This window comes from Pristis pectinata, chromosome 2, assembly GCF_009764475.1.
Source record: "Pristis pectinata isolate sPriPec2 chromosome 2, sPriPec2.1.pri, whole genome shotgun sequence".
NCBI lineage: Eukaryota > Metazoa > Chordata > Chondrichthyes > Rhinopristiformes > Pristidae > Pristis > Pristis pectinata.
The window spans coordinates 92,941,808-92,966,519 of NC_067406.1; the positions used below are offsets into that span (position 1 = coordinate 92,941,808).

The 24,712-nt window shown below is 41.1% G+C and overlaps 1 protein-coding gene across 1 annotated transcript in view; it reads right to left on the reverse strand.

The window, feature by feature from the left end:
• ndst3 (N-deacetylase/N-sulfotransferase (heparan glucosaminyl) 3) overlaps nucleotides 1–24,712 on the reverse strand; it is a 505,714-nt gene that overhangs the window by 376,642 nt on the left and 104,360 nt on the right. Inside the window, exon 2 of the mRNA XM_052040680.1 lies at nucleotides 7,776–7,873. The gene's annotated coding sequence lies outside the window, so the exon portion shown is untranslated. The remainder of the gene's footprint in view (nucleotides 1–7,775; nucleotides 7,874–24,712) is intronic.

The window sequence follows — 24,712 nt, forward strand, 5'->3', positions numbered from 1 at the left end:
CTGTGACATTTATTTTGGCTGCTCCATCTGATCCCACAATGGCATGGAAGTTCTTCATGCTATTTATCCACCCCAAAAGCAATTTTCTCAGTTGGAACCTGAGGTAACTGTATTTTTTTCTGCATGAAGTAGAGAGTACTGGTCACTGAACAAATATCATGAATTTTGAGTAGATTAGGCCCATATTCTCTCAGCTTTAGAATGGGATATGACCTCATTGGAAACAAAAAGGCATTTAACAAGCTAGATGCTGGGTAGATGATTTCCCATAGCTGGGCAGTCCAAAATCAACTGTCTTGGAACAAGGGTATGTTATCTGAAGATGAGGAAAAATTTCTGCACTCAACAGATTGTGAATGTTTATAATTTAGAATTCAAGCAAGCTGTGAATTTTACCATTTAGCATTTTCTTGGACACAAAGGAAATGAGGGTTTGCAGGAAGGTGAAGTTGAGGTAGATAAACATGACCTTTCTGCTTTCCTATCAGAGTGGAACCCAATGCAGGACTGTGGATAAGCACACTCAGGTGAGATACCCTGACTCCCAGAAGGTTGCAAGAAGGTTCCGCTAAACATGAAGTGATCTAAGATCAACAAACTGATACTATCCTGTAGTCTTTCTGCAAAGCTAGCAGGGCTGGCTGGTCTAAGTTGAATAAACTGAAGGCATCTTTTTCTTTCACAGAACAATGGATTTCTCTGGTGTTCTAGGCCTTGTGATTAATCTAGAACACCTGAGAGCCCTATATGGTGCCTTTATGCCAAACCTTGTAGAACACTGATCCTCACAGAGGCAGAAATTGTGGAATTCCAATGGACAGGATGTTCCAACAGTCTCTGCCATCTTTGCTTGTACCATGCCAGACTGCAAGGATCAAACACACCCACTGCCTACAACAGGCTGCATTGGAAATGTTTATAGAAGCCACAACTATCTTCCATCTACCCAATGACATATATACACTGTGCAGGAGGTGTCATTGGATGGGGTCAACAAAATGGTTAAACTCAATTATTTTAGTGCTGACCAGAAATGCAATAGAGGACCTTCAAGTCCATAAGTCTGAATCTTCGGCATTGCCCTTGAATGAGCTGGTTAAAGTACTTTACTGATACGTTGGAGTTTTCATTCCAAGTACTTTTCTGAGGTTGATGAACACAAGCTAGTTGAAATTTTCAATGGTATTGTGTGGATAAAGCATACTGCCAAAGCCTTCTGATGCACTGGTGATTACTGTAGAAGTGCTTTGATTAACTATAATACTGGTGTCATGCACGGTTTTATTCAACTGGAACGTACTTTGCAAAGATGAGGTTGTTGGATGGGTTGTCAGATTATAATTGCCCTTAAGATGTAAACTTTCATCTTCAGGCAAGCTGATTTGATATTTTCATGACACGTTTCATTTCAGATATTAAGCAGAAACTTTTCAAAGATGTTTAGCATTCATTATAATAGTGGGAAAAATTTAGGCCTGCACCAGAGTTCGGATCAGTTGAACTGCTATTCCCACCTTGCTAGTTTGAATTGAATCTCGCTTGCAGCAGACACATTTGCAATAATGAATGAATCCAATTGTGTAGTGCAGTGTCAATTCATAATTGTCAATCTCAGTTTTACTATTCTTGCTGGAGATTTTGCCCAGATTTTTTTTAGTTAATTGCTGTTTATTGCACATAAATTAACAAAAGAAAGAATTTGTCAGCGAGAAGAGTAGTATTTGTCAGTTCAATTAATTTTCTTTTTTACCCAAGAGAATTTCATCAATACAAAACGGATTTTAAGCATTCTAATTTATTTGAAATTTCACAAGCACTTTATGTGTAAAAACAATTCAGATGGATAAGTATGGCTAATGCTCAGTGACAAGTGAATAGAAAGAAGGAACTGGGTCCACAAATCCTTGTGTGCCTCAAAAGGCATGTCAAATCAGCAATGTGGGATTAGGAGGGCCCAGACTAATTTCGGATGTGGCCCCTAGCAGTAATATCTGATAGTGGATATTGTTCAAGACTTAAAATGGTTATTGCGTGAGGAAAACTGCACAAAAGACCTTTCATCCAGGATTATGATGGTCATGGAGGAAAACAGGTAGCTGTAAATCCAGCAAAGAGGGAACAGTTGACAGAGGCTCAGAGCAGGGTACAGATGATTGAACATGGAGGCAAGTGGGGTGGTGTGTGGTTGCGGGCTAGGTCAATACAGGTTCCAAGGGCCAGGTTAGGACACTGACAGTTAGAATTGATTGGAACAGCTTTCCGTAGACGTAGCAGAGGACAGAAACATAGTGACATCATGGAAAAGCCCAAATGTCATTGGTGTATGATATCTTTAAGAACTCTTTTGTATCACACGGTGCAAATCTTGACTGTTGCATCTGGACACTTCAACTAAGCTGAGAGTTACCACTTCAAAGAAGGATGCTCTGGTTTTAAAGGTTCACTCAGAAATAAATCCCCAGAACCTGGTGAGATGCATTCCAGACTGCTATGGGAGGTAACAGAGGAGATTGCTGGGGTCATCAAAGAGATTTTTAATCTTTGTTGGCCATAGGTCAGATAGTTCAAGTTTATTGTTGTCACAGGCATACATACACAGGGTACAAATGCCATGAAATTTTTTCTGCAGCAGCAGCACAGTATATTACAAGACAAGGACAAATAGAAGTTAACATAAACTTAAATTGACATAAATTATATATAACTTATATGTGTACAAAATTAACAAAATAAACAATGACACTAATGCAAGATTGAGAGAGAGAGAAAATATAGTCTGATAATTAGAGGTCAACGAACAAGGTAACCTTATTGGAGTAAGGAAGCAGGGATAAGCCAGATAATTACTTGCTTGTGAGTCTAATGTCAATGGTAGGGAAATTATTGGCAAAAAATTCTGAGGGATAGAATTAATCTACACTTGGAAAGAAGGGGATTGATCAAAGAGAGTCAGCTTGGCTTTGTTGGTGGGAAATTCTGTCTGAACACTTCAAATGATTTTTTTTAAAGAAGAGGTAACAAAATATATTGATGAGGGCAGCGCAGTTAATGTAGTCTGCAAGACTTTAATAAAGCATTTGACAAGGACCCAAATGGGAGGTGGGTCCAAAAGGTGAGAGCCCATGGGATCCAGGAGAAGTTGGCAAATTTGATCCAAACTGGTTTGGAAGTAGGAAGAAGAAGGTGATGGTGGAAGGTTATTTTTGTGATTGGAAGCCTGTGACCTGTGGTGTACCACAGGGAGTGTTGCTGGAATCCTCACTGTTTGTTAAAATACATGAATGATTTGGATATGAATGTAGAAGATATAATTAGTATGTTTGCGGATGACATGAAAATTAGTGTTGTTGTTGATAGTGATCAGAATAGTCTAATGCTACACCACGATAATGATCAGCTGATTGGATGGACAGAGCATTGGCAGACGGAATTTAATCCAGATAAAAAGGTGATGCACTTTGGCAGAAATAATAAGAGTAGGCCATACATCATGAACGGTAGGGCTATAAATAGTATTGAATATGATCTTAAAAGTACAAATCCATGGATTCCTGAAGGTGGCAACACAAGGAAATAAGAAGAAGAGATACCTGTCTTCATTAGCAAGGGCACAGAATACAAGCGCAGTGAGGTTATGGTACAGCTTTAAAAAACATTGGATTAGACCAAAAACTAGAGTACCATGGGCAGTTCTGGCTGCCAAACTATAGGAAGGATGTGACTTCACTGGAGAGAGTGCAGAGGAGATAGCCTAGAATGGAGTTCTTCTGTTAAGGAGAAAGAGTGGATCGGCTAGATTTGTTTTCCTTGGAGTGAAGGTAGCTGAGAGGGGACCTAATGGAGGTATACAAAGTTATGAGAGGCACAGGTAGATTTGATGGTAGGAAACTTTTCTCCATGGCAAAGGTCTCTAAGGCCAGAGTACATAGGTTTAAGGTAAGGAGATCTTCTTCATCCAGCAGGTGGTTCGAATCTGGAATGCACTGCTTTGTTGGTGCATCAGCATGGTGGTGGTAGAGACTCTCACAACATTTATGAAGTATCTAGATGAGCACTTGAATTGCCAATGTATAGAAGGTTATGGACCAAGTGGTACCAGTTAGCCTAGACATTGGGGGGGGGGGGGTGCAAAGCACCTGTTTCTGTGCTGTATAACTCTGTCACTATGACTTTAAGTCTCAGAAACCACAAAGATTAAATTCCTTCACACAGCACACAGAAGCAAAGCGCTACCTGAACATCTAGAGCTTGGTATTTATTTATTTTTTTACATCTTTAACATCTTCAGCCTCACTTTAACACTTAGCTAAACTGATAATTAGCCATTGAAATATTTCTAAAATATAGACATTGTTCTGCAGTGGGCAAACCAGGCAGTCACAGAAATGTCACATGCACAGCAATAAGATAAATGGGATCATCTACTTTGCATCAGATAATGCCATGAAATCTTTAACATTCAGAGTGTGGAAACAGGACTCAGTTTATCTTCTCATCCAAACGTCACCTCCAACAATGTAGTATTCTACCAGTATAGCACTGACATGTCAAACTAAACTTCATTTTAAATCATCATAGTGCTACCAGTATCAAGTCGGACACCTGAATATATTTTGCATGTTTTTTTGTAATTATGTGAACTGGCACCATCGTGACAAGAATCAGCTTGAGCTATTCACAGAACAGAAATGCATGGGCTAACAACTTTAATTCTGTTATTGTACAGTAGCAGCTACTGCAGCAAAGCAGAATGCAGCGACTCTCTTATGTAGTTCAATAAAAGTTCTTACTGGTTGGAGTACAGGTTGGTGAGCGTCTGTGCAATATTCAAAGAATCGTGTCGGGGCTCGGTTTGCAGCTACGACCTTGCTTGAGCTGTCAGCGAGATGTCTTGTCAGCAGCATGGCTGCTACTCCAATCTGGGAATCAAATCTAGGTCAAAACAGTTTGCATCTTTGACTGAAACCAGGAAACATTTCATTTCCTGGCCTGTCCTGTCATTTCACAACAGTATTTGAGATGTTTTAGTCATATCTGTTATGACTTTGTTACAGAGCTAGAAAACATTGTGGCCTAGAAAGTGTTTCCTGCCACCACAAACTGGCCACCCAGAATGATTCCTGCATTGGAACGGGGAGGTCTGAGCCAGACACAAAATTGGGCTTCATCCTAGACAAGTGTATTGAACATCAATGGATGTCTCCAACCAGTTCTTTGGTGAATTGATATGGAATTGCAGCCCACTATTTTGATAGCAGGAACTCCCAGTGAGTCTCTGGGGTTTGCTGGGTGGGGTACAAAGAGGAGGCAGTAATCAAGGCAGGGTAAGGCGTGTCCTTGTTTCACATAGCCATAAATTTAATGGGGAACCTACAAATGGTAACATAACACAGAGCTTAAACTTATACAGCTTTCCCTTAGGATTAAATGGTCCTGTTTAATTTTTGTTCCTCTTCTATTTTAAACACTTTACAACTAAATGATGTTCAATCAAGAGCGTAAGCATGGATTTCAACGAATCATTACTGCTATGGGAATGAATCCTTTGAGAGAGAGTACTTCCTGAAGAATGGAAATGAAGCTCAATAGTAGTACCATGACAATGGCAGTTAACAGAGAATGAGAACAGGAAATTCCTTTGGCACATAGGAGGAAAGGCATGTATTTTTCATACCTAGATTTTCCAAACGAATAATAAGTTGTTTCAATCAAAAAAAGACTGAACATGATATTTCAGATAATAAAAACAGAAAATGCTGGAAATACTCAGCAGGTCAGATTGTATCTGTGGGAAGAAAAACAGAGTTAATGTGTCAGTTCAAAGATCCTTTGTCAGAACATGATATTTCAGAATATCATGGCACCTGCAAGGTAAATTGCTCGGCACAATTTCATTGCACGAGAGGATCCCAGTTTTAATTCTTCCTCTCTGCAAAGTTTCTGAAAGGGCAATGGGGAAAGCCTGAACCAAAATCACCCTACTGGTACCCACACTAAGCCTGTAACATTCTACTGTATCAGGTTGCTGAGAGTATAAACATGGTGATCCTTCATAAGTAATTCAGCAGAAGCCCTTTCAAAACTCTGATGGTGGATGTTAATCACATAGATAATAAAGAAATCCTTACTCTAACAATTTATCTGGAAGCTTGGTATGAGAACCTGCATTCCAGGGTTATCTCTATCCAGGATTGTTTGCCCCCTTTGACTGGGCTGCAGAGAGAAGCAGGTGTTACTCCAGCTAGTAGAAGCATCATTTGATGAGCCATGGAGACCCAAGAGATTGCAGATGCTGGAATCTGGAAAAAAAAACAAGCTGCTGGAGGAATTTAATGGGTCAGGCAGCATCCATGGAGAGAAATGGACAGTCAACGTTTCAGGTCAAGACCCTTCATCTGTACTGAAAGAGTAGAGGGGAGATAGCAAATGTAAAGAAGTGAGAGGGACTGGTGGGGCAAGAGCTGTCAGATGATAGGTGGATCCAGGAAAGGTGCTTGGCAGATGGAGTCAGGTGGGGGAAGGAAGGGTGGAAAAAGCAACAGAGGCTGGGAGGTGACAGGTGGAGGCAACAAAGGGCTGCAGATGATGGAATCTGATAGGAAAGGATGGTGGAGTGAGGAACCAAGGGAGGAGCGTGTGGGTGACAGGCAGGCAGAGTAGGTGGGGAGAGGAAAGAAACTGGGTGATAGAGGCTGGGGGTGGGGAGGCTGGGGGTCGATGAGAGGATCTAGATGAGCCATGTAGTGGTCAAGAGGACAATGGCAAACTATTGCCTCATTTGTGCAGTTTTCAGACTCATGCCAGTTAGTAGCCCAATGGCCATTACTTTCCTGTAAGCTTTGCATGTGTTGCAGGTAGCTGAGAACTAAGTCAACCTTTCATGGTTGCCTCAGTATTCAATACCACATGTGGTTCTGTGCAACGTTTGACCAGCTACCATGGATCACCGATAAAATCTGAAAATAAATACCTGACCTGGGGGGCTATCCCTGCAAACTGTTAACGTAATCGATAGGGTAGCACCTATTGGACAACCAGCATGAAACCAAGTGCTTTATAATAGATAGAGTTTGTACCTTTAACTGGGTTTGTTACCAACAATAGCCTTATCACATTCATGGAAAAGTATATCTCAGCTCTCAGTAATATGCCTTTGGACTTAATTAGGGTGTTGCTATAGAACTTTTCACATCAAGGAAACAGAATTTCTACTTTTGTTTGATTCCTGGCAAAACAAAAATCTTGTAGGTTAGAAAGAAAATAAATAAACCAAGCTTCCTAATCATCATCAGTTATTCCTTCTGGGAAGTGTCTCTGCCAATATATTTAACTTTGGATGTCGTGTTTCACATGATCAAAATACTTGCTGATGTAGGCTGTCTAAATTCATTAGAAAATCAGGAAGGATTCCTGCACAAATTCAGTGCCTTGGTAGGAAAATGGTGGAAAAGAATGACGCTGGCTAATAAAATCACAATGGTTTGCTTGACAGATGAACAGGTGGATCACACAAAGTTCAGAACATACTTTTCAATACAAGTAGAGTTATTCTCATTTGGCTTATGGTGTAAAATAAGTGATATCAGAACAGCAGCCTATTAAAACCTCTCTTGACTTCTTTTCATGATATTGCCCATTTTATACTATAGCCTAGCCAAAGTACTCCGTACAAGAATACTTTCAGTGAAATTAAAAAGGGTTTGATTGTCAAAGCCCAAGAAATATACAACGTTAACAGTTTAATAACTTGCAACATACATATTAACTCAACTTACCATTAAAATTCTCTTCATTACAAAGAAAAGAGGAGGCTTCTGACGACCAATACAAAAGGCATTCCCTCCTCCTTGACTGTCTGTCACAAAAACCTAACCTAGAAAAGATAAAGATTAATTAATGCATCATACTGGTCTAAAGCTTTGCTCAAATTGGTTACCTATTTACTGATTTGTAGGAAGAAGTGTAGCAGCCTTGGAGAAAATAAATGCTCAACTTTATGAAGCAATTGACTACACATTTTCGATTTAATGTTTCATTGATATAAAATCTTTCATAGGTCAGTTAAATACTTCCAACATTCAATGTCTTTTGTAGTCTTTTGATACTTTATTGCAGCAGTAATTTTTTTTGGTAAAGAAAGCACTGTGCAGATGTGTGTGATACTTTTACATATTGATTTCTTAGACTCATTTACTTTAACAGTCTGGGGGATATTAATGATGTGTATTACATCAAAGGCCATACTTCTGAACATTGTTGCTAGGCTTTACTAAAGGTCATTAATTTTAGCTATTTAACTGAACTGGCAATGTAAACATTTTCCTCCAACAATACAGGACTGATCATTACTTTATTAAAACCTAGTATTTATAAAGATTGCACTTAACCAAGGTTTTATTTTACTAATTAAGAAAGTACGTTTTTGTTTAAACAGTGGATCACATTGATGCATTTGGGATAAATGACATGGAGGATTTACTTCGTTCACTGCCATCATGACATAGAATATCATAAGAAATGTAGTTATTAATTCATAATAGTGTAAGAAAATCATTCTAAGTCTCACCTCAGGACCTTCCTGTTAATAATATCAGAAGCATTCATTGATCAGAAGTACAAAAAATGACAACAATTTTATTTAACTATGTAATTTTTAAGAAGTAACGGATACCGATGATTAGTGCTGAGCAGTGCCACACAAATTCCAAATTTAATGGTGGCAGATTCCCAGCTTCAGTCACACAGCTATGTCCAAGTATGGTAAAATGGCTCATCCACATGTTAGGGATTGTTAGACAACTTTAATCAGCACATGCAAGGATAGCAGCCAGTAATACAAAGAGCCAGTATTCATAATGTTCACATGAAATTACAAGCAGTAATCAAGCAGACACCTTTGCCTGCAAACAGAGCAGACTACCAGCTCACATGCAGAGGCCACCTAAGTGGCACAGTTTGGAAACTGACGTGACTTGAGACATGCTAGAAGCCAGAACAACAAATACAGTGCTGGAAGAACTTGTCTATTTTTCCACACGCAGAGTAGTTGGTATCCGGAGTGAGCTGCCAGATGTGATGGTGGAGGCAGGAAAGATAACAACATGCAGAACACAGAACAGTACAGCACAGGACCAGGCCCTTCAGCCCTCGATGTCTGTGCCAAATTACGATGCCAAATTAAACTAATCCCATTTGCCTGCACAAGGTCCATATCCCTCCATTCCTTCGTATCCATGTGCCTATCTAAAATCCTCTTAAACATCACTCTTGGTATCTGCTTCCAACATCCCCCCCCCCCCTCCCCACCCCCCCGGCCCCGGAGAAAGACTCTGACCATCTACCCTGTCTTTGCCTCTCAGCCCCTCATAATTTTATAAACTCCCATCGGGTCTCCCCACAGCCTCCAACGTACCAGAGAAAACAATCCAAGTATGTCCAACCTCTTTTTATCGCTCATACCCTCTAATCCAGGCAGCATCTGGTTCCACCTACCAGTCTCTGTCCCATCCCTTCTCCCCCACCTGATTCCATCTGTCCATCATTGCCCCTCCATCCAGTTCCACCTATCACCTACCAGCCTCTGTCCCACCCCCCTTCACACTGCTATGAGCTGGCAATCTTTCCTCTTCCCTCTCAGTCCTGATGCAGGGCCACGACCCAAAATGTCAGCTTGCACCTTTTGTCTTCACAGATGCTGCTTGACCCACTGAGCTCTCCCAGTGTTTGGTTTGCCATTTAACATTCTCATATGCATTGGCCAAATGTACAAACTACGGAACTATGTGAATTAGTCTCTATCAAACCAGGCATCAGACATCTTTAGCTGAGATATTTTGTACCATTGTGACAGAGATCAAGGAAGGTTCCAGACTCATGGTTCTGCCACTTAGCACATCAGGCATAGTCATAGCACATTCCCCACTCTATAATCATTTTAAAAATATTTTACAGTGAATAACTTTACATTTCTCCACATGAAGCCACTTACTCACCCAATCAATTAACATCTTTGTGTCCACCTCATTGCTTTTTTAAGAACATAAAAACATCGGAAATAGAAGCTAGAGTATGCCATTTAGCCTCCTGTGCCTACTCTGTCATGATTTATCTTTTACAACAGCACCACTTTCCTGCATTACCACCGTTCTTCTAATATCTAAAACTTCATAGATCTCTTGAATATAATCAGAGACTGAGTCTCCACAGCCTTACAGAATTCTAAGCATTTACTGCCTTTGGGTGATTTTCTTTTCTAATCCCTGCCCTGAATGGCTGACTCCTTATTTTGAGACACTGAAAGCAGGTTCATGAGAGCCCTGCCAGGGGAAAACGTCAACTTCACACCAAATAATTTATTTTAATGCTTTAATAAGATTATTTCCCATTCTTTCAAATTCAAGAGAATATAGGCCCAGTCTACTTATTATCTGATAGGACATTCCCACACCTCAGTAAACATGATAACTAGATACTCTCATCCAATACATTGATGTACCCTAGAAATAGTTAAGATCTAAGGAGTACAGCACACCACTGGAAAGATATTGTCAATCTGAAAAAGACACATTTTCCTTTTATCTTTTATTTGTTAACCAATCCTCCATCCATTTTGATACACCGCAGAGAAGAGTCACCAGCATGTTCCCTGGATTGAGGACTTTAGTTATAAAGAGAAATTGGATAGGTTGGGCTTGGTTTCTTTTTCCCATGGTAGGAGTATCAAAAACAAGAGGGCATAGCATTAAGGTGAATGGGAGGAGTTTTAAAGGGGATCTGATGGGAAAGTTTTTGCATGGAGAGAGGTTGATATCTGGGACACCCTGCCAGAGGAAGTGGTGGAGGCAGATACAATCATTAGATTTCAGAGACTTTTAGACAGACACTTGATCAGGCAAAGCAAAGAAAGATACAGACCTAATGCAGACAAATGGGATTAGTGTAGATAAGCAAAACAGATGGGATGGATGCGGTAGGCCAAAGGGTTTGTTTCTGTGCTGTACAACTCTATGACTCCACTTCAATATCCTAATCCCATGATCTCTAATTTTATGTGGAACCTTGTCAATTTCCTTCTGAAAACAAAATACATTAAACCATGCTTTATCTATCTTGTTTGTTTACACCTCAAAAGATTCCAAACACAAATCCATTTCATAAATCCATGGTGGTTGTATCTAGCCATTTTATGATTTTCTAAGTATTTTGTTATCATGTCCCTCAAGACAGGTTATTTCTCTTCCTAGTGATGCCAAGGTAATTAGCTTATAATTCCCTGCTTCTTTCTTGAGTAGTGACATTGCATTTTCCTGCTGTTCCTCCAGTTTGCACTTGGAATTCTCCTGACAGTGGAGGAGGCCGAGGACTAACATATCTTTCATAGTGTGGGAGGGGGAGTTGAAGTGACTGGCAACGGTGTGATGCAGATCATGATTACGGACAGAGCATGGGTGTCTGCGAAACAGTCACCTAACCTGTGTTTGGTCTCACCAGTGTAGAGGAGGCCACACTTGAATGCAGTAGATGATATTAAGGGAGGTGCAGGTGAATCTCTGTCTCACCAGAAAGGACTGTTTGGGTCCCTGGATGGAGGTGACGGACGTGATGTAGGGGCAGGTGTTGCACCTATGGTGGGGGCAGTGGAAAGTTCCCAGGGTGGGAGCAGGATGGGGGGGGGGGGGGGGGGGATGGTGAACAAGGGAGTCGAGGAACTTTTTTGATTCCTCTCACGTTCTACAGAACAAGGTCGTAGCTATGGGCACTCGCATGGGCCCCAGCTGTGCCTACCTCTTCGTTGGCTATGTTGAACAATCTCTGTTCCAAGCCTAGTCCAGCCCCATTCCTCAACTCTTTCTCCACTATATCGACGACTACATTGGTGCCACCTCTTGTACCCATGCGGAACTTGACAGTTTAATAAATTTTGCCACAAATATTCACCCTGCTCTCCAATTCACTTGGACTATCTCTGACATCTCTCTCTCCTTCCTCGATCATTCTATCTCAATCTCAGAGATTCCTTATCTACTGACATTTTCTACAAACCCACTGACGCCCACAGCTACCTCACTTACAGCTCCTCCCACCCTGTCTCTTGCAAGGACATGATCCCTTTTTCTTAATTTCTCCGCCTCTGCCGCATCTGCTTCCACGATGAGGCTTTCCACTCCAGAACATCCAAGATGTCCAACTTCTTTTCTAACCGTGGCTTCCCCCGACTATGGTCAAGAGAGCTCGCACCCGTATCTCTGCCATTTCCCGCACTTCTTCTCTCACCCCCTCCCAGACCCAATAGGGATAGGGTCCCCTTTGTCCTCAGATTTCATCTCACCAGCCTATGTATCCAACGCAACATTCTCCACCACTTCCGCCATCTCCAACGAGACCCCACTACCAAGCATATCTTCCCCTCCCTACAGCTTTCTGCCTTTCGCAGGGACCACTCTCTCTGCCACTCCTTAGTTCACTCCTCACCCCACCCATCCTGCTCCCACCCCAGAAACTTTCCACTGTCCCCACCATAGGTGCAACACCTGCCCCTACACCACCTTCATCCAGGGACCCAAACAGTCCTTTCAGGTGAGACAGAGATTCACCTGCACCTCCCTTAGTATCATCTGCTGCATTTGGTGCCTCAAGTGTGGCGTCCTCTACATTAGTGAGACCAAACACAGACTAGGTGACTGTTTCACAGAACACCCACGCTTTGTCCATAACCGCGATCTGCATCTCCCTGTTGCCACTCACTTCAGCTCCCCCCACACTATCACAGATATGTCAGTCCTCAGCCTCCTCCACTGTCAGGAGAATTACAAACGCAAACTGAAGGAACAGCACCTCATTTTCCATCTTGGAACCTTGCAGCCTAATGGCATGAACATTGAATTCTCCCACTTTAAGTAATCCCCACACCCCTTCCCCCCTTCCACACTCCCTCCAATCATGCCTCTTCTTTTCTTCCCTTTCCCAGCTTCCCTCTCTTTTTTTCTACACCACCCTTTTTTTCTCTCCTTACCTTTGGCCCATCCCCCAGTGGATCTGCTCTCCCCTCCTCCCCCGCACCTGCCTGTCACTATCTCTTATCTGCATCTACCTATCACCACCTTGTGCCCACCCCACCTCCCCTCTTTCGTCCACCTATCACTGCTCTGTTTCCCCCCCCCCCACCTATATATTGGGCTTCCCCTTTTCCTAACTTCAATCCTGAAGAAGGGTCCTGACCTGAAATGTTGACCGCCTGCTTTTCTCCACGGATGCTGCCTGGCCTGCTGAGTTCCTCCAGCATCATAATGTTTTTCATATTTCTCTAATACCTCTATCACAACCCATTTCCCATAATAATTCTCTTGCCTTTGCCTGTAAGAAACGCTTTTACATTCTATTGTTATTTCTTCAGATCCCAATTCCTTCTGAAACCATGTTAAAAACTTCTAATAAATGGAAAAGTAGCAGCTTGTATGTCAAACTCCACATTTCATACAATGTGATGCCAGTGGGGTTATCGTGCACACGCATTGTATGAAAGGTGTTTTAATTAGATTGCTTTTGTCTTTCTCCCACAGTCAGGAGTGAAAAATCAATTAAACCTCAAAATACTATTTTGTGTTTTTCTCCCACACTGGCAGTTTCATTAAATGGAATGGTAATTGGTTTATTATTGTCACATGTACCGAGATACAGTGAAAAGCCTTTATCTGCATGCCACTCAGACAGATCATTCCATGCATAAGTAAATCAAGGTCATACAAAAGGAGGAAAAAATATAGTGTTACAGTTACAGGGAAAATGCAGTGCAGGTAGGCAAATAAAGTGCAAGGGCCATGACAATATAGACTGAGAGATCAAGAGTTCTCCTTTCACATGTAAAACCATAAAATGTAGGTTTTATAATGCAATGATTGACTCCCATATTACGTACACTTATCGCACAGAATCCAATCTTTAATTGGAGGAATTGAGGTGGATGTTTGCTAAGTGTCAATGCCAGATAAGATCCAGAGGGTTCAATATCCAATTTGCTTGTTCAAGCAGATGGCTCTGCAACTTCAAACACCATATGTAGTGGCTGCTTAGGCTTCTATACTCTGTGTTACTTGGAGAGCAGTTTTCCTCCTTGCCTCATGGTTTCTCATCATGGCTAAGGGTCTGTGTGAGGACAGTTTACTGGGCAGCACTGTATCTTATTGCTCCTTCAATTGTTTCCAAGTTTAGAATTAATGGAGCTATTGGTTGTACAATTGCATCCCAATCTACTTGCATGGCATCTATTATCTGTGCACTTTTGGAAAGATAACAAGAACTTTTGTTTTACAGAGGATTATAGGAGAAGCTGGTGACAGAGACAAATGCAGAGACCAGTAACCCTCTTCCACGATGATGTGTAAATGCCATAGTGTTTGATGCTTGTCATGCTGTATCTCCCACTGTGCACAAATATTTTTTCTTGAAACAATGTACAGCCCACTGGTAAAACATGGACATGGTCAGGCAACTGAACAACAATCTCCAAGAGGCAGTAGATCTTTCTTCTGTATAGCTGCACTGAGATCACAGTTGGTTATTGTTAAGGGACATTGTAAAGGAGCTTTTTAATATTAATCTTAAAAATCTCCAAGAAATGAACAAATGTAGTCCTCACTTTTTAAAAAATATTTATATATGTGAGGCAATAATTTCATTCAAAGCTGTTTTTCTTAACAGAACCTTTTCTGGAGGTTCATCCTTCCCCATAATATCTCATTGATTTTGCTGCTGTGCCACCTACATGCAAAGAATGAATAACATTGGTGAGTATGATCAATCAAGTGGATAACAGATTATTAATTGAGCTGTAAATGCTTTTTGTGGAAGAATTCCATATTTCTGCCATCCTATCTATGAGGAAGCACTTTCTATCCTCTCTCCTTAATGGTTTTGTCTCATTGTCATAGAGTCATACAGCATAGAAACAGGCCCTTATAAATATGCCACCACATCTCATACTTCATGCATAAAAATGTCTTTACATCTGGATTGTGTGTTGCTACATTATTCAAAATGGATGCATTTTGAATCAAAGTACATAAAGGTAAAGCAGTGTAGTTTATGGTAAACAGTCAATTGATATTGTCTGCAGATTGATATTTTGAATCCTTTAGAGTGATGTGTATTTATGAAGATGATGAGACAGAGGATTAGAGGGACATACAGTATTGGTATTGGTTTATTATTGTCACTTGTACCGAGGTACAGTGAAAAGCTTGTCTTACAAACCGATTGTACAGGTCAATTCATTACACAGTGCAGTTACATTGAGATATAGAAACAGGCGTGTCGGTCCATCAAATCTCCACCGACCATAGAGCACCCTTTAACACTAATCCTACACTCATCTCAATTTATTCTCCTCACAATCCCAACAACTCCTACCAGATTCTACCATCCACCTGCAGACTAGGGACAATTACAGTGGCCAATTAATCTATAAACCAGCATGTCTTTAGGATGTGGAAAGAAAGCTTAGTACCCAGAGGAAATCCATGCAGTCAGAGGGAGAATGTGATAACTCCAAGTATTATGAACCCTGAACATCATTCAGAAGTTTCTATTTCCCTGATGGCAACTTTTTCCAGGAGTGGGAGTTGTTGTCCGTCACTGGCATAAATCATTCCATTACAATATTTAAACTTGTTTAAGTCTAATTACTTCCTGTCTGAAGCTGCTCAAACGGTCTACTATGATCATTTCATCTGAAATCAGTGTTTCTGCAATGTCCAGCTACATTATGCCACACCTTTTCCCTGAGCCTCAGAATCATTATTCTGGAACAACTGCACTGTCACAGTGCAACAAAGCTGTTCAACTGCTCAATGAACTAGTAATACACTAAATCAAAAGCTAGTTTGATGCAGCTTCTTCTGTGAATGGGTTTTATTTTGAAGGGAGACTGTAAACTTCACTGTCACTTTGATTTGCCTCAAAGCAAAATTTTTTATCTGAGCAGGAAAAATGAATAAACGGACTATCACTTGGATTTCAATAAACTTTGTGTAGTCCAGAACTACAAATAAATCCTTCCTACGTGAGGACTCTGAAGAATCAAATACATCTGCAGAGTGGTGGCTCTTAAAGCATTCATTAATAATTGAACATTGAGATAAAGGCTATGCTTGTAGTTTCATGAAAACAATAGGAGACATCTTGAAAACAATGGGTCATTTTCCACTGGTGAAATGATACCTGCACATTTCTTTGTTATCATAACAACATAGATAATATTCCCTGTCCAATGGCTTAACCAAAGAAATAAATCTTCAAACAATTTTAAAAAGTTTTGTAAGGCTCTCTCTCAGCTGAGCAATGTCCGGCAAGAAGCAAGAGGCCAGAGGAGAGTGTCATGTACCAGCAACAAAAGAATCACACCAAGTCATGTATCAGTGTTAAAAACTACTTTATTAATAACTACTTACAATAATAAGAAAAATAAAAGTAAAAATGTTAGAATGTTAGAAGTAAAAATGTTAGATCCTAAACATTAACCCCAAAAACTAAACTGGAAGTGTGTGTGTGGCAAATTCCCAAACTCCAAGTCTAGGAATAGTTCTCAAAGTTCAGTTCAGCAAGCCGTAAGGCGAAACTTGAGCAAAGGCTTCTGCAAAACCACCATTGACTGAAGAGGAAATGTAGAGAGAAAATAGAGAGTAATTACGAAATCCAAATGTTCCACGATGGAACCCATTTGACACCTCAATCACTGATGATCTCCATTCCTTTGTTCCGAAGTATCTGCCACCCCGAAAGGCATTCGAGACGTGGCCATCCACACAAATACCTGTTTCCTTCTACAGGTTAACAACAAAGTGGACTCCACTGGATTATTCCAAAAATCCATACGTGGATTGTAGTGACAGACACAGTTATTGTTTTTCATCCATCGATACAGAGACCAGCAGACAGTGTCTCTCTCTCCCCTCTCTCTCCTTCTTCTCTGACTGCTCCAAAAACGTCATCACATCCTTATCTCCTGTTGTTGTCGTAATTATGCCACACAAACACACACACACACACACAACTGTGCTATGTCTTAAAGGGATATTCACCAATAGTAACCTAATCTATAACAAGAGTTAAAGTCTTCACATTGAAAGACACCAGTAATACGCCAGAAATTCAAGAGAGTCAGGAGCAGAGTTGAGTGTAGTGGCCATTACTAAAGAAAAGGTGCTGGGAAAGCTGAAAGGCCTGAAGGTGGATAAGTCACCTGGACCAGATGGACTCTACACCCCAGAGTTCTGAAAGAGGCAGCTGAAGAGATTGCAGAGGCATTAGTAGTAATCTTTCAGAAATCATCAGAGTCAGGGAGGGTCCCAGAGGGCTGTAAAATTGTAAATGTGACAGCCTGACCTCAGTGGTTGGCAAGATTTTAGAGTCCATTATTAAAGATGAAATTTCAGAGTACTTAGAAATACAGGGCGAAGTCTGCACAGTTTCATTACGAGGAGATCTTCCCTGACAAATCTGTTAGAATTCTTTGACGAGGTAACAAGCAGGTTAGATAAAGGAAAGTTAATGGATGTCACTTACTTGCATTTTCAGAAGGTGTTTGACAAGGTGCCGCACATGAGGCTGCTAAACATGGTAAGAGCCCATGGTATTACAGGAAAAGTACTAGCATGGATAGAAAGTTGGCTGTCTGGCAGAAGTCAGACAGTATGGATATAGGGGACATTTTCAGGATGGCTGCCAGTGACTAGTGGAGTTCTGCAGGGGTCAGTGTTGGGACTGCAACTTTTCACTTTATACATTTATGATCTGGATGAAAGAACTGATGGCATTGTGGACAAGTTTGCAGATGACAACAAGGTAGGTGAAGGGACAGGTTGTGTCATGGAGGCAGGAAATCTGCAGAAGGACTTGGACAGTTTGGGGGAGCGGGCAAAGAAGTGGCAGGTAGAATATAATGTGGGGCAGTGTGGGGTTATGCACTTTGGTAGGAAGAATAAAGGTGAAGACTATTTCCTAAATGGGGAGAGAATTCAGAAATCAGAGGTGCAAGGGAACTTGGGAGTCCAAGTGTAGAATTCCCTAAAGATTAACTTACAGGTTGTGTCGGTAGTAAGGAAGGCAAATGCAATATTAGCATTCATTCCGAGAGGACTAGAATATAAAACCAAGGATGTTCTGCTGAGGCTTTATAATGCATTGATCAGACTGCATTTGGAATATTGTGTACAATTTTGGGCCCCATATCGAAGGAAAGATGTGCTGGCCCTGGAGATGGTCCAAAGGAGGTTCACAAGAATGATCCCAGGAATGAAAGGTCTGACATAGGAGGAGTGTTTGATGTCTCTGGGCCCATACTTGATAGAAGGAGGAAGGGGGATCTCATTGAAACCTACCGGATATCAAAAGGCCTGGATAGAGTGGACATAAAGAGTAGGAGACTCTCCATTAGCTGGAGAGTCTAGGATCTGAGGGGACAGCTTCAGAATAAAGGGATGGGCCTTTAAAACTCAGATGAGGAGGAAATTCTTCAGCAAGAGGGTGGTGAATCTGTGGAATTCATTGCCAGAGGGCTGTGGAGGTCAAGTCATTGGGTGTATTTAAGGCAGAGATTGACAGGTTCTTAGGGACACAAGGGACTGCAGATGCTGGAATCTGGAGCAACAAACAATCTGCTGGACGAACTCAGCAGGTCAAGCAGCATCTGTGGGATGATTGTCGACATTTCGGGTTGAGGCCCTGCATCAGGACCGATGAAAAGTTCTTGATTGGTAAGGGGATTAGCAGTTATGAGGAGAAGGTGGGAAAATGGAGTTGAAAAAAAAATCAGCCAAAAGTGAATGGTGGAGCAGACTCAATGGGCCAAATGGCCTAATTCTGCTCCTACATCTTTTGGTCTAAAGCCAATTTTTGGGTTCTGTTCTGTCACTCTTCTCCCTAGAAGGCTTGCCACTGCTGCAACATGGTTTATTATCGCCCAGCACTTTGTAGTCCCCGCAGCAAAAGCAGGAAATATTCAGCTGCTTTCCTGGAACTTGCACCACTCTTCAGAGTCAGGAAGGTGAAAGGGGCAGTAGCTGATTTCTCTGTAGTGGGGAGCACAGGAAATGTGAAACTGTGTAGGTTGGGGCAGCAATCCAGAGAGTAGGCGTAAATGGGTCTTTTTTCTGGCTGCAGGATGTAACAAGTGGTGTGCCACAGGGAGCAGTGCTGGAGCCTCAACATTACAATTTCTATACATGACTTGAATGAATATACTGAGAGCATGGTTGCTGAATTTACCAAGGACAGGTATGAGAGTACGTTGTGAACAGGACATTAGTAGGCTACATAAGGATATAGGTAGGTTAGATGAATGGTCAAGGATCTGCCAAATGTAGTATAATGTGGGAAATTGTCCATTTTGGCAGGAAAAGTCTAAAAAACGCCCATTATCTAAATGGTGAGCGATTGTAGAGCTCTGAACCATAGAACCATAGAATACTACAGCACAGAAAACAGGCCTTCCGGCCCTTCTAGTCTGTGCCGAAATGGTATTCCGCTAGTCCCATTTACCTGCACCCAGTCCATAACCCTCCAGACCTCTCCCGTCCATGTATCTATCCAATTTATTTTTAAAACTCAAGAGTGAGCCCGCATTTACTACATCAGATGGCAGCCCGTTCCATATTCCCACCACTCTTTGAGTGAAGAAGTTCCCCCTAATGTTCCCCCTAAACCTTTCCCCTTTCACCCTAAAGGCATGTCCTCTCGTACTTATCTCCGCTAATCTAGGTGGAAAGAGCCTACTAGCATTAACTCTGTCTATACCCCTCATAATTTTGTAAACCTCTACCAAATCTCCCCTCATTCTTCTGCGCTCCAAGGAATGAAGTCCTAACCTGTTCATTCTTTCCCTGTAACTCAACTCCTGAAGACCCGGCAACATTCTAGTAAATCTCCTCTGCATTCTTTCAATCTTACAAATATCCTTCCTATAGTTAGGTGACCAGAACTGCACACAATACTCCAAATTTGGCCTCACCAATGTCGTATACAACCTCACCATAACATCCCAACTCCTATACTCAATACTTTGATTTAAGAATGCCAGGATACTAAATGCCTTCTTTACAACCCTGTCTACCTGTGATGCCACTTTCAGGGAATTATGTATCTGAACTCCCAGATCCCTTTGTTCCTCCGCACTCCTCAGTGCCCTACCATTTACTGTGTATGTCCAACCTTGATTTGTCCTTCCAAAATGCAGCACCTCACACTTGTCTGCATTAAATTCCATCTGCCAATTTCTGGCCCATTCTTCCAGTTGGTTCAGATGCCTCTGCAAGCTTTGAAAGCCTTCCTCGCTGTCCACAATGCCTCCAATCTTAGTATCATCAGCAAACTTGCTGATCCAATTTACAACATTATCATCTAGATCATTGATATAGACAACAAACGACAATGGCCCCAGCACAGATCCCTGAGGCACACCACTAGTCACAGGCCTCCAGTCTGAGAAACAATCATCCACTACCACTCTCTGTCTTCTCCCACAAAGCCAATTTCAAATCCAGTTTACAACCTTTCCATGGATACCTAGTGTCTGAACCTCCTGAACTAACCTCCCATGTGGGACCTTGTCAAAGGCCTTACTAAAGTCCACGTAGACAACATCCACAGCCTTTCCTTCATCTACTTTCTTGGTAACCTCCTCAAAAAAACTCTACAAGATTCGTTAAACACGATCTACCATGCACAAAGCCATGCTGACTATTCCTAATCAGCCCTTGGCTATCCAAATACTTATATATCCGATCTCTCAAAACACCTTCCAATAATTTACCCACTACTGATGTCAGGCTCACTGGCCTGTAATTACCTGGTTTACTTTTAGATCCTTTTTTAAACAACGGAACTACATGAGCTACCCTCCAGTCCTCCGGCACCACACAGATTGCTTGTATCTGAGATACAGAGCAATCTGTGTGTTCCAGTGCATGATTTGCAACAGGCCAGTATGTGGCTACAGCAAGGAATTAGGAAAGCTAACAGAATGTTATCACTTATTGCAAGTGACATTGAATACATAGGCTATGCTTCAGTTATATGAGGCATTGATGAGACCACATTTGAAGTACTGTGTATGGTACTGGTCACCTCATTTAATGAAGGATGTTAATATATTAGTAGTTCAGAGAAGGTTTACTAAATTAATACCAGAAATGGGTGGGTTGTCTGATGAGGAAAGTTTGCACAGGTTAGCCATATATCTGCTGGAGTTTATAAGAAATAGAGGGGACCTGATCAAAACATACTCTCAAGAGGTTTTTACAGGATGGATGAGGAGAGAATGCTTCCTCTATGGGAGAATTTAGAACTTGGGGCTTAAGACTGATGAGGTGAAATATTTTCTCTCAGGGGTGGCAAGTTCTTGGAAAGGTCTTCCTTGAAGCAAAATGGAAGCAGAATCTTCAGATATTATTCAAGCAATTAGCTACTCCATTTAACTAAAGTAGAAAATAAATCTTTTGAATCTTTCCAATCCAGTGAATTACTACAACAAAACATGCACAGGTGGTTAGGATAGGATTACGCAAGGTCATGATTGAACCCAGGTCTGAACCAAGGCCCTTCCCTTCCACTTTCAGCTTTCCAAAGGGACTGTTCACTCAATGACTCCCTGGTTTGCCCTCAGATCTCTACCAACCATTGCCCTTCTCATGAATCTTTCCCATGCAACTGAATATGGAACACCTGTCCTACCTCTTCCATGCCCACCATCCAGGCAATCAAACATTCTTTCCAGGTAAAGCAGCAATTCATTTGCACTTCTTCAAATCTAGTGTACCACACTTAGTGCATAAGCTGCATTCTCCTTTACACTGAAGAAACTAAAAGCTAATCTGTAGAGATGACCCTGATTTCAATTGCCTGTTACTTTAATTCCCCATTCAACTCCCACTCTGTGGTTGGTTTCCTACAGTATCCCAACACAGCCCAATGTAAGCTTGAGGAACAGCATCTCATCTGCTGTCCAGGCATGTTGCAGTTCATGGACTGAATACTGAATTCAACAATTTCACATAACCAGATCCTGTGTCAGAAATGGCCAGTTCTGATGTAAATTCATCCTCCTGTAACATTGTCTCACCATTTCAATCTTCACAGATGTTGCTCAATCTGCTGGGTACTTCCAAGATTCTCTTTGATTTCAGATATCTAGCAACTGCTGTGTTCTGCATCTCATTATCAGCTTTTGTCCCCCTCCTGTCTATTGCTGTCATTCACTCCCTCTGTTTACACTCCTCCAGGCAGCTCACCAATGATTCATTGCCCTCTTAATGGTACCAAGGGCAATTGCGTCACCTAAAATCTTGATCTCCACCCTGTCACAGATATTCCCTTTGGTGTCTTAATGCTACACCATCCCAAACCCGTATTAACTGTTTCTTTCCCTGCAGATGCTGCTTGACCAGCTGAGTATCTCTATCATTTTATGTTTTTATTGCTAATAAATAGAGAATGGCCGTGTGTATGAGTTAGCAAAGGGAAGGGAAAAGGCAGCATAAGAAGGAGAAGGAAATTCTATAGAAAAGAAAATTGGCCAGAGTGCAAAGCAAGCTGGTGATTGGCATTTTCATATCCACAATTAATTTATATCCCAAATTCTCAAAAGTACAACCATCGTATTCAAATGACAGGTGTGTGCTAACAAAGGCAAAGCTGAATGGGGGAGAAATTGCTTTCTCTGTTCGAGTCCAGGAAATTCAAAGTTTGACATCAAAATTTCTTTAAAAATGGCAATAGTTGATCTGAGTAACTGAGATAATGAAATATTTAAAGAGGGAGCATTAGAAGTTTAAAAAAGTGGTTTAGCTATTTAGGAATAAAATAAGGCAAAGTAGACAATTATTTCAGGCATGATACAGATCTCTAATTATTGTTATCACTGAGTACCTAGGCACAGAATGACTTAATACTAGGAAATTAATCTGGCTTTACTTTAGCTGATTACATTCACTCACTTTCACTAAACTCTTAAGAAACTAGAAGTAGTGACATGCTGCTGCATTAAATAATTCAGCACATAAGGGTCACAAATTAAAAGCCACAAGGTTATATAATTTCCATTTAAAAATTGTAACACATCAGCAGTTCTTAGCCCTGTCCAGTACTACAGACTGAAGCTGCAAATTATAAGCCATGTACATTTGATATTTAAAATTTCTATTATTAAGTGTCAGAGTTTCTGAAGCTTTTCAAAATGAAGGAGTAATTGCAATGACTGCTTGCCAAGCTTGGGGTATAATTTCAAAATTATGACTACCTGCCTTCAAAACAATCAGTTTTCTAAGCTTTACGACTCCAGACATTTTCCTTCTTATTTGATTATAATGTTGAAGCTACAAAGTGCAAAAGGTTATCCATTCATTTGTAACTGAAATTATATTCTGCTTTTATTTTTCTGAAAGCTTACATAAAAGATTTTTTTTTAATTGCAGTTAAATTATTCCTCTTACTAGCTTTACTTCCTTGCAATAACATTTTGAAAAGTCAATAACTCATCAGTCCTTTATTCTGGCCTAAGCTTAGACCAAGGTTCACCTAAGAGAAGATCCTGAGGTTGGATTGAACATTGGCACTTAGCCCTTAATAAATGGACATGCAACTGGCATCACCATTACAGTGCAGAAAGAGACCATTCAGTCTATTGGGTCCAGGCCAGCTTCCAGCAAAGCAATCCTATTCATCCCATTTCCCCTCTCTTTATTCTCTGCAATTTCTTCTCTCTCACATATGCTTATCAACTCCCCATTTGGTTCCTTTGCCATTAAACTATCCTAAGTACACTAACCATTTAACCTATCAACACTTGGGGAAAATCCACAGTCACAGGGAGAACATGCAAATTCCACACAGACACCATCGGAAGTCAGGATTGAACCGAAGTTGCTAGAACCAAGAATCAGAAACAACCTGCTGCACCACCGCACTGCCAAGCAGTTTCTCCCCCAATTGCTCACTCTTTTGAAACAAAAATTGCCACATCTGGCCACTAGTTTTGCCAACATCAGCAAAAAAAAATCCCAGGAGAGCCAATAAGGTAGATATATTGCCAGTTATGGAATCGGGGAAGAATCCAGCTCCTCCTGATCCCACAGGAACAAATTGTGATATTTAAAATAGCTTGCAGAAAAGTCCTGAGCAGGAAAGGCCCAACTGATAACTAGCCTGGATGTCTTCAGAGCCCCTGACTTGGTGTGATGGGGACACTAGTTCTTAAAATTAGCAATATTTATTCATTCCACCCCCTTGTCCAGAAAGGGTAACATGATCCAATTTCTATCTCATTGTAAATAGAATTCTAAATCTTTCAATGGTACACATTTTTATTAGCCTCTTAACTAGTGCTACTAACTTTTTAAAATGACAAAATGGAACACATGACGTTTTATATAAAAGGGGTTTGATGAAGCCAATTTTAAGGGTAGCATTTGTGGTTGTCTCTATCAAAGTTAATGTCTTGGGAGGCCCGATTAATGTTCAGGGCCTCACTTTGAGGGCTCAAGCTAATTTTGCACCACAAAGTTGAGATAGTACTAATTTAGTTTTGGAAATGCTTTTCTTTCTCAAATTTCACTCAAAACTGATGGGCTGAGAGTGGGTACTTAAGGTTTACCTTGGCCAGATGGAATTCTCACCCTCAAAGAAGCTTGGAAGCCAAATCTGAACATTTGTAAGGGAGAGGTAG